General features: G+C 35.5%; 1 long non-coding RNA gene and 1 pseudogene across 2 annotated transcripts; both read right to left on the bottom strand.

The window, feature by feature from the left end:
• Window positions 1–525: 525 nt before the first annotated feature.
• LOC132612320 (inositol transporter 4-like) lies at window positions 526–4,562 on the bottom strand (annotated as a pseudogene).
• Window positions 4,563–6,579: 2,017 nt separating this feature from the next.
• On the bottom strand, window positions 6,580–10,750 carry LOC132608757 (uncharacterized). 2 transcript variants are annotated; one of them, XR_009570516.1, is made up of 4 exons: window positions 10,163–10,750; window positions 9,169–9,219; window positions 7,679–8,164; window positions 6,580–7,043 (listed from the first exon to the last, which is right to left on the bottom strand). It is a non-coding gene; the product is annotated as an uncharacterized LOC132608757 (long non-coding RNA). The 2 variants fall into 2 exon arrangements; XR_009570517.1 differs by having other exon boundaries at window positions 8,010–8,164; window positions 10,163–10,748.
• Window positions 10,751–17,140: the final 6,390 nt, after the last annotated feature.

Genomic DNA, 17,140 nt, shown 5'->3' with positions numbered 1-17,140 from the left:
AAGCTACTTGAAAGCCCAAAAAGTCAAAAGAGTACTCCAAACAGAGGTCCAGCTTCTCCAAAGCTGGGCCACATATAAGCCAATAAAGGCCCAAGTGTTTCCAAAATATATCATTCTTCGTTCATAGTACATTATTAAATGGTAAACTTACATAAACAGCTACCTTTTAATAGTTTCTAACAATTTATAACTACTTTTTCTATATTTACAAATCGTAGCTAGTTTTTGTTGTATTCCATTGTATTTCGCGTTTTTGAAATACAGGGAAATACACGGAAATACAAAATCCGGCAGAGTTCGCATTTTTAAAATACACTGAAATACAAAATCTGGCAGAGTCAAAATAGGCTGTATTTATGGAACAGATTCTCTTCTTTCATTTTAAATGGTAAGTCAAATTAAATTAACCATGTATCACGCATAACTGTTGAAGTTCCATAACAACCCACGTTTCTCTCTCCAAATTACTCCATTCCAAACTTTTAGAAATACTTCCAACTACAGAAAAATATACACTGGAATACAATGAAGTATGGTTGATTGTTTAAGAAATATAAAATTGCAGTATGTGTATATGCAATGGAATACAATGAAATATATCAGAAACTGTTTCATAAATTAGAAATACATTGAAATACAACGAAATATACTGAAACAGTACACTAAAATATACTGAAACGTTTTATCAAACACTTGGTGAGCATGAAGCTCCACAACTCTCATCGGAGGTGGAGTAATTACATTAGTGAAGGCCAGATTGATTAGATATGCAAGGAACTGTCCTACAGTAATGAGAAACTTGTGAAATCACGACTGAACCAACTCCTAAACCGACGAATATCCTTCCAAGGATAATCACCCAAGGAACCGGAGCAAAAGCCATAACGACTGAACCAATAAAGAAGAGAACATCGGCTGTGAGAATGGAAAATTTCCTTCCAAACTTGTCATTAAGCCAACCACCAAAGGCAGCACCAAAAATTGCACCAGCAACAGCCATACTAACAATAGTTTCTTGAAGCCACGTTTTCTCATCGACTTCTTTAAAATCTTCCTTTATGTAAAGAAGCGCCCCAGAAATGACACCGGTGTCAAACCCAAAAAGAAATCCTCCAATGCCAGCTGATAAAGCCAGCCTCTAATATATGGAGTTTCCCATACTTCACTCCAGCAATTTGTGAACTCTGTTTTATCTGCTTTGCTTATTCCTCCCTCTACCACTTTGTTTTCTTATTTGCATTCACAATCTTGTTTTGTTTGGGGAAAAGTGACTTCTTGGTTGCTTCAACTACAAAATAAAGATGTAATTTGATGCTTTACAGAATTCAGATATGCAAACATTTAGAAGTCTGCATTAAAAAACAAAAATAGAAGTCCAGGCAAGGGAAGTAGATCCCATAGATCTAGATCTGGGGGCAGGAGAGGGAACGGAGAGAGAAAGAGAAGGGTAAGGGAGAAATAGATTTGAGAGATGAGAGAAAACTAATTTAAAAGAGAAACTTGTGAAATACAGGACACTAGTTATGATATGTAATTTAAGAAAATATTTTAGTTATGAACAATAAATAAAATAAAAGGTAGTTACTATTCATAAATAGGTCTTAGAAGTAGCTATGACAAGTAAAATTTCCTTATTAAATTAGATTAATGATTTAAAATTTCTTACATTGCCTAACAACCCCCAAAGCGAGTGATCTCTCGCCAGATTTTCCAAATTGGGATCTGACGAGCAAGACATCGAGTTATTAGCATCTATATACGGATAAGAGGAAACTACTGATTTTCTTGAAATAGTCGTGAATGTTGTAATTATAGTCAACAAGATCAAACTTAGTAGAAAAGATACTCAACTAGAATTAATTAGAAGTGTTGATACTTCCTATATTTGTAGTGAGTGTAAGTAATATTGCTAGAGTACGTTGTTGTTCAACTTTTATTTGTGAAGGTGATTTTATATACTTTGGATAAATTTGAATTATGAATTAAGTACGAAGAAAAAGAAGGAACACATGGCTACGATATGGACGCGAACACGGAAATTCAGCTTTTCCTTATCAACTCACTTCTTTGTGGGGTGTACTTCTATAAACATAGACAAATAAAATAAATGTACTTTGTGAATAGAAAAATTGGAGAAAAAGACTAATAAAGGAGGTTTCGTACCACGTGTGTTGAATTAGTGAGTTGACAGATTTAGGATGTGATTGAAAAAATAAAAAAAAATAGAGTAGTTATATTATTTTTCTAGTTTCCAATTTGGGTCACCGGACCACAACTTTGTCGGGTTATTGCACTTTCCAAATTTGGTTAATGAGGACAGAAACTTTGTAGTTCACACACACGGGTGCTACGCACTTGTGCCACTTCAAACTTCAAAGGACGAATATTCCAAGGAAGAATTTGTTGATCGAATTAATAGTTGTCTAGCTTTTAAAATTTACTCATTTTGAAAGTATTTTTTGTTAATTTTTGAAATACTATTTTTAAGGAGTAGCAATTGTATTTGTTGGGCTAAAATAGCCACACATAATTTTAATATGATATGACATTATCAATTTTAAGTCAATTCCGCACGATTTTCTTCAAAAGACCTCACTCACTAAGATTATTTAACATCTTAAGTAACTTTTTTTTATACTTTCCATGCGAAATTTTGTTCGCACACACCTAACAATCACCCCCTTTGAACTAAGTATCACATGACCTATCACCATTCATGGGCTAATTTGAAGATAAATTGTGTGTCATTCATAGGAGTGGCAAACGGGCGGGCCGGATCGAAAACAAGTTAAACAGAGATAACTAAAAATTTGACCCGCCCATATTTAACAAGCATAAAAAATTAGTCACCTGACGGATAATATGGATATCACGGATAATATGAATATCTATATTCACGGTTTTCGCTCAATAGTCATGTGAGGACACAAACTAAAATTCAAAATAAGTTGACTCCCAGAAAGAAAGAACTCATGAAAAATAACAAGCAGACAAATGGATATTGATAATATGAGTATCCATTTTTAGTGGATAATACCCACATTTGATCCATTTTTAAAAACTCAGTTATCTAACTCATGTCTCACTACAAGAAAGTATAGAAATCGCAACAAATTTTTTTATATTTGACAACAATTTAGTTTTATTATTGGCAAATGATTTTTTTGTTGCCAAAGAATTTAATTTTGTTGCCATAGTATTGATTATTATTGCAAAAAGTACTTTTGGCAACAAAAAAAAAGTTGTTGCACGTTGTTGCAATAACAGCCATTAGGAAAAGTTCATGCAACAAAATATATTTTGTGTTGCCAAATATAGTTTTTCTTGTAGTGTCTAATTGGTCGGATTGGATGGTTTGTTTGTTTTAACCATTTTGTCAACTCTAGTCATTCACATCAACCAAGTATTTATGGTCACCAAAGCCCACTAGCTTCCTTTTTGTGCATGCACCTTTAAAACTACATGTAAAGGTAGCAAATCGGCCCGTAGATGGGCAAAGGCACAAACCCAAGCTCCACGTTCTCGCTCCGTCATCTTCATACTCGTCTTGTGAGACTTTGTTCGCTTAGTACGCAACAATATCCCCCGCAAAGTAAGTTTCACGTGATCCATCACCTCATGGGCTTATCTGGAGATTAATTAATTGCACCCACACTAAACGAGTACTTATATTTGGCTAATCAATTTTACAAAACACTTTTGTTAATATTATAGCAGTAATTTGTTAAGAGGAAAATGTAAAAAAAAAAAACAGCTAATTTTGTTGTTGACACGCAATTTTGTCCCACTTTTCCTTCAATTAATTTATCTGCGTTTCTTGATCGTTAATAATTCGGACGAGTTATTTCAAATTTACTTAACAAAGCACTATATTAATACTTTCAAATACTTATTGCACGGTTATTTATTTTAATAAGAAGTTGTATTATATATTTGAAAGTGGTTAATCCTAGTCCAAATTATTAAGATGAAGATGTCCAAATAAATTAATTAAAGAGGAAAAGGGTCGAATTCGGACCCCACCAGCCCACACTTTAAATTCATTAACTCCACCAGCCCACGCTTTCGGACCAACTGAGCCCAAACCAGCCCATTACCTTCCACCCGATCCAGCCCACACCCGTTTTCCACCTAATCCAGCCCACTAGCCGCCTAAAAAAAAACTACCCGACCCGGCCCAATGCATAATACATTTCAGCCCTTAAACCTAATCTCTTCAACAGCGCCGCATATCTCCTCTCTCTTCTTCATCTCTCTCCCTCTCCATTTCTAGAAAAAACCCTAATCTCCTTTAACCAAGCACAGTCCTGTCTTTCCATTTCCCCACCAAAAACTGTCGTTGCGCCTGTTTCATCTGAGCCTTCTGTCGTTGACAGGGAAAGGCATTCCCTTTTCCCGCTTCAAACGCAACAGATCCACAAAGACCAGAAAAAATTGGTCCACTTCGGGCATAAATCCGAAGAAAATCACGTGAATGAAACCCCCAACGTTCGGATCTGCACGGAGGTTTGACTCAACTTTGAATCGATTTCAAATTCCCGCCTAACAAAAACCCTAGCCATTTTCTACCGGTATAAATGCTTGTGTCGAGTTTGGGTTAGGGGGAGAAAAAAAACACATTTTCATTATCAACATTATTGCTTAAAAAAAATATAAATAAACTTTCTGGTGACTTTCTATCCGAGATTGGGATCTGTTCGTGAGTCGGGAAGTAGATCTAGATCATCGTCCCGTTCACTGCACCCACAAGAGGTAATACCCTACCAGTTTAGCATCTCTTTTCTGTTTTTTTTTCTTGTTTCATATTGCGTTTCTTTTTTTTTTTTTTTTTTTTTTTTGTTTCTTTGAAGCTCCGAACTTATGTAATGTTATAGAGGCTTTTCTACCGTGTCGTTTAATATGTTCGGTTAGTTCGGTTTAAGACTAAGTAGCTTAATATACGAAGGATGTATTTTTGTGAGTTTGGAGGATTAATGTATGTGTTTAAACTATAAACTGATTTGTTAGCTGTTAACATGACTTAGCTCTAATCAGTTTGGTTAATACAAACATGGTCATAAATTAAATGCTTAAAGTTCTTAAGCATGGTTTTACAAATGCACATTTTTAACTTTGCTGTGGTAACTAGTTAAATTCGTGAATTCGCCGCCATTCCTGATTTAGTTCAAATGTTGTTGGGTTCATTTTCCATTCTGCAAATGCTGTCCAGTGGCTATGACCCCGTGTTGGTTGCAATATTTTAGAGTGTTTTAGTATGGCTTTGTGGAATGTCACTATCTTATGTAAGAATAGGAGTGTCTGAACTAAATGTTTCTCTTTACTATCATATTGGAAGGCCACATCAAGAGTAGGCATTCGTATAAGAGGTCAATATGTTTAGTTATTGGTTTCTGTTCCTTTATATGGTGTTCATTTACTCTTTAAAAGATCAACCTTATCTTGGGACTGTCTTATAAAACAACAAAGCAACTGTGTTTTAAAGGATTAGAAATGACAAGTATAATTTATGCAATTTACTTGTGTGAAGAGTGTTGTTTGAGTTTCTTTTACTGCATTACAGATTAATCATACAGTTTCAGAATGCCTCTAAATACACCTCCTCTCCGTATGGATTATAAGTCCGAATGTTGAAAGTGTCAATATAGCTTAAGTGTAGATGAGAAATGGCTGTTTGCACCATGATCCTCCTTATTCCCTTTCCTCTTAAAGTGTTTGTGTTATCTGTACTTGATACATAAGAGTGGGTCTGAACTTTTGACATAATACCTTCTTGTATTCCAGTTTACTTGATCATTTATTAGACTATGCTAGTGTATAGGTGTTGAACATGTGTATGGTGTTCTTCTGTTTTGAAGTTGGATTTTTTCCATGAACAACATTAATTAGAACTCGTGGTGGATATCATCAGTCAACTATACGACCTCTAATTAAGCTCCAAAAAATGTGTGGCTGAGTACAAATCTCTTCATTCCCATTCTATAATCCATGACATAAGATGCATAACGTAAGTGACCTATTGTCATCTTTCTTTCTTTATTTTGTTTTTTTATTCTTTCGTTTCCACTACTAAAAAATTCAGGATTTTCGACCAAAAATTTCGACCACACGAGATCGGAAATGCTCTTTTTTCGACCAATTTTTCGACCACACCGGTAGCTCGCTAACAGGTAGGTCGAAATTTTTTGGTCGAAATCAAATTCTACCTAAATTAAGAAAAAAAGATGTTTTCGACCACATGTGGTCGAAAATATTATTTTGATATTAAATTATATTTAATTTTTTCGACTACAAGTGGTCAACAACATTATTTATATTTAAATATAAAAAAAATTATTTTCACAATTTCGACCACATGTGGTCGAAACCGTATTTTTCTGGGTACATATTCGACCACATGTGGTCGAAATTGTGAAATCTCAGGGTTGATTTGCGACCACCTGTGGTCAAAAATCTGGAATATTTTCTCCAGCATTTGCCTGCTTTTAGCAACACACCTGCTAATTTAACAACCAAATTCATCAACCAAAACAACCATCTAATTCATCAACAATGCAATATAACAACCATAAACAATGTTCAAACACTTGAACACTTAAACATTGTCCATTCAAACACTTATAAACAATCAAATTCAACCTCAAAGTACTTAAAATTAAAACTACATTCAAACACTTAAACATGATAAACTACATTCACACACTTAAACATCATAAACTACATTCAAACACTTAAACATCTTAAAGTTAAAAGTACTTCTAATTCGAATTAAAACTACATTCAACCTCTTAAACATAATATACATATCCATTTAAACATAGCGGAATTAGAATCCAAAAGCATGATCTATGTCAGCCAATTTCGCTCAGCCCTTGGCTCAACCCATCAGTTTGGTAAAAGCCATTGCACAAAATCCCCGCATCCCTCTACTCACAGAGAACTTCTATAGTTAACATTAGGATCTTTATAGACATGTCTGGTAAAAGACATTGCACAAAATCCCCACATCCCTCCATTTCTTTTCAACGATCAAGGCCTTCAGTCACCTAACAAACCCAACAACACAAACTTAAAATCAAATAATTGGAATACAAATAAGCAAATTTAAGTACTAGAACATAAGGTTGGATTCTGAGTTCTAATATTCAAATACAAAAAAAGATAGAAATCTCAGGCTAGTAGGACAGTTGGGGTTCAAACAAATACTTGTGTTAGAAAAAGAAAAACACAAAAAGAAGGCAATAAAACCTAGAATTAAGTTAGATAGCTTAAAAGAAAACATAAAGTGGAATCTGGTGAAACCTATACATAAAGAAAGGAAGGGATGTTGATTAACATAGAAAGACACCAAAACAACAAACTATAACTAAAAAGAGACCAAAACAACAAACCATAACTAAAAGATTCATTGATTAACATAGAGTGCAGAAACCCCAAAGTGATGCCAAATGCAGCAACAACAACAACATTCAATTTCAATATTTCATTCTATTTCAATTCAAATCCCTAAAAAAGATAACATAATATAAACCCCAAAACAACTATTGAACACTAAATAAAGTTATCAAATCTACTAAATATAGAAGGTAATGTAACTAATAACATGGTATTGAAATCCAAGTTTGAGCACTAGTTCAATTTGGGGGTTGTGTTCATGAGATTGAGGAAGGAAAAAAAATACCTGAGCTGGCGGCATCTGGTTGTCACGACCCAACCCCGTAGGCCGCAACTAGTGTCCGTGCTGGACACCCGGACGTACCCCATAACCCAAACCGGCATATTAGCAGAATATATAAATATAAAAGTCCAATGGCGTCACTAACTATCACAGATGAACAGATATAGCACGTGGAAGCCGATAAGGCTATCACGGATCATATCAACCCAAAATATATACAAAACCCACATGTATGTCTACAGACCTCTACAGAACACATCAGAATCATAAGACGGGACAGGGCCCCGTCGTACCCCTGAATAGCATACATATGTACAATGGCAAAAGACTGTACCAAACGTAGGCTCCGAACAATAGAGCACTCCAAGATAGCAGAATATAGTCCTAAGCAGGCGGATCGGCAAATATGTCTTCTGAACCTGCCCGGCATGAAAACGCAGCCCCCAAAGAAAGGGGGTCAGTACGAAATTTGTACTGAATATGTAAAGCCTGAAGCACAGAAACAAAATCATGACCGGAACAAAACGTACAGAAAATGAGTGTAATATCCAGATTATCAAATGCATATTTCCAAAACATAAAGAACGTATACAGAAACATATGTCATAACATATCCGGCCCCCGTCAAGGGACACGGTGAACAAAACGTGGTCGCCACCCTAACACTGGCGCCACAACACATCATGCTTCAGAACAGGGAATAACCCAGTAACATAACATATCATATCAGATGGCCATATCATATCATATTATGTCATATCAGAATATGTGTACATGGCACAGCATACTCCACAACCCATGTACAAGTAAACCTGCCCTCTCACATCGAGGCACGGCGAACAATGCAGTGGAATACGCTTGACAACATATCCTGGCCCGGGCTCAGTGGGGGAAACATTGAGGCATCCACGAATGGAGTAGTGAGAAACTAAATGCAACATAAAATACCATATATTTCCAGAGACTCAGTAAGACATATCGAATGACAAATCGGAATAATGAAATCGGACAGAATCATAGTAAGTGTATTTCGGATAAGTTACGGAGAAATAATCTTTCTGAGGTCGCTTCCATATTCCAAAATAGTTTACAAGACTCACGGGAACTATTAAAACAATTGTCCATTAGTAGCTAGAAGGATAGTTAAAACGTTTCATTTTACATGGCTTGAAAATAAGACATTAGTACAATAAGAGACAAGTCGGGAATAGTGGGCCCACCTCGGGTCAACTGAAGCGATGGACGCAAATTACGTATATTAAGTCTATAGAGTCACCCATGGAGGTCCTAAAGAAATTCCCTAACTTTTTAGGCAATTTATGGAAACTTGCACAATTCTTTCAACAAAACGTACATATAGGATTCAATTCTATTGAATGAAAAGGGACATTTTTAAACGTGGGTTTCTATGAACCGAATACTCCCCGACGTCCAAATCCAATCCTAGTACACCTAGGACATGCCAAGAGAAAGAAAGGGATAGCTTTACATACCTTTTTCGTCATTTACGCCAGCCCAAATTCAATTCCCGTTTTCTTCAAAATCTACAATTGGTCACAATTACCAAATATCAATTTCAAGCCTTTAAGAATTCAATCTTAATTCATACTTGTCTACAGAAATTTGGGCAGCATCTCCCCTATACATATAGCATCCCCGAGATTTAACTCGGCCCCAAACATCAACAACCAAACCAACAACAATACCAACAACATCAATAATCGACTAGAAACGCATTCTAACATAAATAGTCTTCTTTTCCGATAATGCAACAACTTCCAATCTAACTTACATTTTCAAATCAATGCCAACATTTCCATATACATTAACAATCAAGATCACTCCAATTCCATTCGGGAGCATTTCCTCTCATTTAACACAATATTTACAAAATATACCAAAATTTCCATAAAACCATAATTCCTTCCAAACTTCAAACTTTCAACATAAACATTCCTAACACATTTTTGTCACCTCATTTCATTAACAATAATCATGATTTACACCTTAACACTTCATTTTCATATTATCATAAAATCATACTAAAATGACATAACCTTCTACGATCAATTTCAATGCCAACTTAACCCATTTAACCTTCATTTACATTATAAAGATCACAACAACACAATTAACATATTAAACAAGATTAATTCAATCCCATTCCCATTTCCATACCACACGGCCAAACCCAACATTTCCAACCTCAACCAAATTCATTCTACTTTCATTTTTTATATCAAGTCCACAATAACCACAACTAGAATACTATAAAAAAATTCAACTTATTTTGCCTATATAGCAACATATACACACGGCCACCTACACCCATATACACCCACTTTGCAAACTTTCATATTTTCATAATTTCTACTTATTTCTACATGCTACAACATATATATATATATATATATATATATATATATATATATATATATATATATATATATATATATATATTCCAAAGTAAAAGGAGCAAAATCTTACCTTTTTCTTCCAAACTTCTTCACTAAACCCACTTGTTAAATGGATGAACCAAGAGCTCTATCTTCCGAAATAACTACACCACGTTGTAGAGGGTCCTTGAATTAGTAGAAATACCACAAGAAAACAATTTTTGGAACAAGATTTTTGAGGGGCAAAAATTTGAGCAATGGCCGAATGGCCTTGTTTTTTTCTTGCTTTCCTTGGCTTTGTATTCCCTTTCTTGAAATGTCTTGAAGCTTCAATGACCTAGTCACCCTTTTATTAATTAACACATGGAAAATTTCCATGGGTTTGGGCCTACCATGGCCGGCCACCCCATGCCAAATTTGGGCCTTGTTTTTCTTTTTTATTTTATTTTTTATTTTTGAGCTCAATTGGTTATAAATCTTGTTTTATAATTCCCGAAACTAATTTTCGAAATTTCAATTTTGCCCTTGGCCTTCTTCAACACTTCCACATTAATATTCTTTCATAAACAACTCATGTGCTAAATAAAATCAATTATGACCTCATTTCTTACAAGTCAAAATTATTTCAAATTTTCCAAATGTGCGAAAACACGGGATATAACACTGGTGGCGACTCTTGCTGGTCGAAAACCGCGGTGGCTGCGGCGTTGATCGTCTAAGGAGGGGGTGGCGCAGTCGGGTGGGGAGATGGTAGAGAGAGGAGAGGGAGAGAGAAGAGAGTGAAAGAGAAGGGAGAAAATGAAAAGAAAATTAAAGAGACTAGATCCAGATCTGGTCTAAATCTTTTGAAATTTTCGATCACATGTCGTCGAAAATAATTAAGTCAGATTTGACTGACTTTGACTTAATTATTCGACCACATGTAGTCGAAATTACATTTTTATTTTTATTTTTTAATTAATTTTTTTATATATATATAATTTAATTATGTATAAAATATTTTTTCCCATTTATTATTTATATAAAAATTAATTTCGACCACATGTGGTTGAAATGCATTTTTCCTATTAAAAAATCGATCCGGTGTGGTCGAAATTCTATAAAGAATTACATAAAAATTAAATTCTTCAAATTTCGACCGCCCGTGGTCGATTTTTTTCCGACCAAAAGTGTGGTCGAATTTTTAGGTCGAAAATGCCCCTTTTTTTAGTAGTGTTCTTCGTTTCTTTTGTGCGTGTCAACATCGTAGCCAACTTGTAAACGGGTAGGCAATATTGAGATGTTAGAGATAGAGGGATAATCATGGTAAGAAAAGATGTTAGAGATAGAGGGCTATTTTGTAATTCAAACAACTAATATTTGTGTGAGTTTTTTTTTTTTTTATATCATAGAAAGTACACCAAAACTTGTGAACCCAAAAATGTGAGATTCTTAGTTAGTAGTTACCATATTATGCTTATATAAAAAGATAGCATTAGTTGTAGTTTAACTTAATCTAGTAATAAGAAATTTTAAAGTATCGTTATATGTTGAAGATAGTAATTAGATAAATAAACATGCTTTGACAGCTGGTGGCAGAGTCACCGTTAATTAAGAGGTGTCTTTGTATGTTTATTTCATTATATTTCGACTCTCTTTAGTAAAAAATTTTGTGTTCCATTAATGCTCACACACTTTAACTTATACCAAAACAGACAGAAATTTTATGTTAAATTCTCACTACCACTCATTATAAAAAATATTAGCGTACTTGACCCATAAAAAAATTAAGCCGGCACTTAGAACGTGTAAAAAATAACAGTAATTAGTTGATTACAAATTATATGAGATGATGTTACACTTCCATTCCATAGACAAATTTCTCACTTAGGAATTAGGAACACCTAGCTAGTAAAAACATACTCCATTTTAAACAACTAAAAAACCATATCTTAAACTTTGCAGCTCTCTTCTTCAGCCACGTGCTATAAAACCCCACAATCCCAGTCACTTTCTCCATTTTCCTATTCACAAAAACATTTGGTTAAATGAGGTATAATAAAAGCAGACCCCACAAAGAATAAGAAAACTGAAAACTCACCAGTCACCAGTTCATTTGACTTTCCGTGTTCGCGTCAATATCGTAGCCATGTGCTCCTCCTTTTTCTACTTAATTCACAATCTAATTATATCCATATCTATAAAAACCACATTCAAACATTCACCCAAGTCTCAAAAGCCTCAACATAACCAACACATCAACAACAACAAACAACTTACTCTTAGTCATAGCACTTTGTGTGAGGAATAAAGTGTTATGACTAAGGGTCTGTTTGGAAAGCCACCCGGTAATTGGAATTAGTGTAATTACTACTCTAGTAATTACACAGTCTAGTAATTACACAGTATTATAATTATAACGACCTGTTTGTTTGTCATGATGTAATTACAGTGTAATTACAAGCGTGTTGTTTGGTTGCACAAGTATAATTACACAGTTAGTTTAATTGAAAAATAAAACTTAATTACAAAAAATTTAAAATTAATATTTAAAAAATATGTGCCTTTATAAATGATATTAAATTAGCTATTTAATAACACATTGTTTCTTGAAAATATGTTAATTAATAATTATATATTTGTATCTAAATATTGTAAAAAAATTGTTGATATATAATTTCAAATTAATAATATTTTAATTTTAATTGATTATAAAACTTAAAAGCATATTGTTTCTTGAAAATATGTTAATTAATAATCATATATTTGTATCTAAATATTGTAAAAAGTTGTTGATATATAATTTCAAATTAATAATATTTTAATTTTAATTGATTATAAAACTTAAATGCATTTTTTTTTTGTGAGAACATCATAGGATTGGATGTTTGACAAAAAATAAGAATATTTATAAATATAATGCCACAATATTATTCAAATGTTTAACAAAAATTCTATCAATTGTAAGTGAAAAATAAACAGCAAGTAATGTGAAATAACAAGTCAATAGTACTAAAGCAAATAAATTAAAGTTGAAAATATAACCTAAATTCAAAATCCAAAAGAGAAAAATTTGACATAATACTCTTTTATCAAATTCCACCATCACATAAGTAAGTTCCAACGTAACATAAGTAAATCATATATATATATATATATATATATAAAAGCAGGCAAAAGGCCGCTGACGTGGCGCAAGTACATCCAGGATTTCTATTTATCTATTTTGACAGTTTTTTGCCACTTTTATTGATTTTCAGCATCAGAAAAGAGAGGGGAAAAAGAGAAAAAAAAACACCTATTCGGCCCACAAAACACCGTTTCGCTAATTCGAGCGGTTTAAAACTTTTTGCATCGTTACTATAACTACTCTCTCTCTCTCAAAAGTTTCTTGTCCTTCAAGAAACTTCAGCGGATGTGATGTTATGTCTTGCAGGCCTCCTTCCTCCTTTTTCTGAATTGATCAGTTGATCATTTGCTTCGATTAATTACAGATGAATTGTTGTAGAAACTACACAATCTTGACTTCTTCCATTCATTCACCAAGAGAGAATATATATAGGATACAATCTTGAACCCTAGTGAAACAAGGAAACTAAGATCCTAGTGAAACAAGAAAACTAACTAATATATGGTAATTAGTGAAACAAGGAAACTAACTAATATATGGCAATATAAAGATATTACCGCAATACCCCCCTCAAGTTGGAGCATAGGATCAAAAATGCCCAACTTGGAAAGCAAGAAGTCAAATTGAGTTTTTCCAAGAGCTTTGGTAAAAATGTCTGCCAATTGTGAAGATGTTGAAACATGTGACGGAGAAATCAAACCTTCATTAATTGCATCACGTACAAAGTGACAATCTACCTCAATGTGCTTTGTTCGTTCATGGAAAACCGGATTTTTTGCGATGTGCAAAGCGGACTGACTATCACAAAACAATTTGATCGCCTTGGGATGTTGTATACCTAAACTCAACAAAAGACCTATCAGCCACTTCAACTCACAAATGACCGCAGCCATGGACCTATATTCAGCCTCTGCAGAAGATCTAGAAACTGTGTGCTGCTTCTTTGTCTTCCAAGAGATGGGAGATTGACCTAGAAATACTAGCCAACCTGTCAACGAACGACGAGTAAGCGGACAAGCCGCCCAATCAGAATCACACCATCCCTGCAAAGTCAACTCACTGTCGGCACGTAACAAAATACCCTGTCCTGGTGTGCCTTTCAAATAACGGACCACTCGTAAGGCCGCTTCCCAATGTTCAATCTGGGGTTCTTGCATGAATTGAGACAAAATATGAACAGAATATGCCAAGTCCGGTCGAGTGACACCCAAATAAATCAAACGCCCGACTAATCTACGGTAGACATCCAGATCCGACAACAAATCTCCATTTGCAAGGCCAAGTTTATGATTTTTCTCAATAGGGAACCCACTTGGCTTTGCACCTAACAATCCTGCTTTAGAGATAATATCAAGAGTATACTTGTGTTGACACAAAAACAACCCTGATGAACTACGAGCTACTTCAATACCCAAAAAATATTTGAGAGACCCAAGGTCTTTCATTTTGAAACAATCACTCAAATAGGCTTTGAAAGTTGCAAGTGCAGCGGAATCATTCCCAGAAATAATAAGATCATCAACATAAACCAAGATATTAATCTGAATATTCCCTCTAGTAAATGTAAAAAGAGAATAATCAGAATAAGATTGAAGGAAACCGTACCCTTTCAAAGCAGTCAACAATTTTGCAAACCACCATCTAGGGGCCTGTTTCAACCCATACAGCGATTTGCGCAAACGACACACCAACGTAGGATCTGGACTTTCAAACCCGGGAGGGAGCTTCATATACACCTCCTCATCAAGGTCACCATGTAAAAAGGCATTATGAACATCCATTTGGTGAAGTTCCCAATTTTTGGATGCTGCAATGGCTAGGAAGGCTCGAACAGTAGTCATCTTGGCGACCGGAGCAAAAGTTTCATTGTAGTCAATCCCCGCTTGTTGATGATTTCCCAACACAAACAAGCGCGATTTGAGCCGTTCCACATCTCCATTTGACAAAAACTTGGTCTTGTACACCCACTGATTACCAAGTGCTTTCTTACCCGGAGGAAGATGTTCCAAAGTCCATGTACCATTTTCTTCCAATGCACGTATCTCTTCTTTCATTGAATGTCTCCAACCTTCGTGTTTCATGGCTTCTTTGAAGGTCTTAGGATCCTTACCCGAAATAATAGCTGCAAGAAACTTACGATAATTTACAGAAAAATTGTCACAATTAATATAGTGTGCCAAAGGATAGGGAGTACCTGAGGATTGATTGTTAACAGGAGTTGTAGGGGACGAACTATTAGCAAAAACTGAGTGTGTCACATAATCACAAAGCACAACATAGGGAAATTTCTCCCGAAAATCACGCCCCAAGCCACCTTCCACATTCGTGACTGGGGTATGATGTTGCTGCCCCCCCCCCCCCCCCCCCCCGCTGCCAGCGGGCACTAGGTTCCCAGCGGGCTGTGCAGTGGCTGTTGGCAGCCGCTCAGCCTCGCTGCCAGCTGGCGCTGGGTTCCCAGCGGGCTGGACAGTGGCCGCTGGCTGCAGCTCGGCCTGGCTGCAATCAGGCGCTGGTTAGGCAGTGGTTTGCGGCTGCTGCTCGGCAGCCTCCGAACTATCAACTTCGCCCCCTAATTCATCTCCGTACACCATAAAATCACGATCAATTTCAGCATCCTCATCAAAAAAACTAGACGAAATATTAACATCTTCCGGACAAGCAAAAGGAAACACATCCTCCACAAACTTTACATCACGATAGACAAAAACTTCCTTCGTATCAAGATCAAACAACCGTCACCCCTTCTTACCAAATGGATATCCCACAAACAAAAACTTTCTGCTCCGACTAGCAAATTTGTCACCCTGAGTTTTTTGATTATGAGCAAAGCACAAACACCCAAAAGTACGAATAGCATCAAAAGAAGGAGGTTTATTTAATAAAAATTCAAAAGGTGTTTTATTTTCCAATTTGGGTGTGGGGGTACGATTTATGAGATGAGATGCAGCAAGAACACATTCACCCCAGAAAAAAATAGGCAAATTGGCCTGAAATCTGAGAGTCCTCGCAACATTCAACACATGTTTATGCTTCCTCTCTACCCTCCCATTCTGTTGCGGAGTACCCACACAAGAGGTTTGAAACAAAATACCAGTGGTGGAAAAATAATCGATCAAACAATTAAATTCTGTACCATTATCACTTTGTACAACTTTAATTGTTTGATTAAATTGTCGATCAACCATAGCAACAAAAGCCATAAACATCGGAAACACCTCTGTTTTATCAACAACAAGTAAATCCAAACAGCTCGGGAAAAATCATCAACAATTGTTAAAAAATAACGAGCTCCACACGACGAAACATGGCGATATGGGCCCCACAAATCACAATGTATTTTCTCAAATATTCTAGATGCATTATTATCACTTAAAGGAAATTTGTCTCTAGGATGCTTATCACGTAAACACACTTCACAATCCTTTGCTAAACTACTCTTAGCACTATTGACATGAGGAAGCAACTTAACTACTCTCTCGGAAGGATGCCTCAATTGTCGGTGCCACAATTCCAATGCGGACGTTGCCACGACAGTAGACACATGTTGCACCACGTCCGGTTTGCTAAAATAGTATAGTCCGTCCGTCCTAACTCCCGTTCCAATCAGCTCCTTCAGTGGGTCATGAATAGCACGCATATAAGAATTAAAAGAGACAATAGTATGTAAAGTATCAGTAAGTTGGGGGACGGAGAGTAAGTTGCAACGTAAATAAGGCACATAAAGGACATGATGTAATGTGATTTTATCTGACAGTCGAACAGAACCTTCCAAAGAAGCAAGCACCTTTTCACCATTAGGCAAACCAATAGGACAATCAACAGTATGGACATCAAACAATCAAGATTTATCACCGGTAACATGATGAGTAGCACCAGTGTCAATAATCTAAGAAAAAACATCAAACTTACCATTCAAGCGATTTTCGAGAATTGTAGCATTACCAAAAAATCCCGTAATAG

Source organism: Lycium barbarum, chromosome 9 (assembly GCF_019175385.1).
Source record: "Lycium barbarum isolate Lr01 chromosome 9, ASM1917538v2, whole genome shotgun sequence".
Classification (NCBI taxonomy): domain Eukaryota; kingdom Viridiplantae; phylum Streptophyta; class Magnoliopsida; order Solanales; family Solanaceae; genus Lycium; species Lycium barbarum.
Note: the sequence above shows the minus strand (reverse complement) of the source record. Positions and strands in the feature narration are given on the sequence as shown.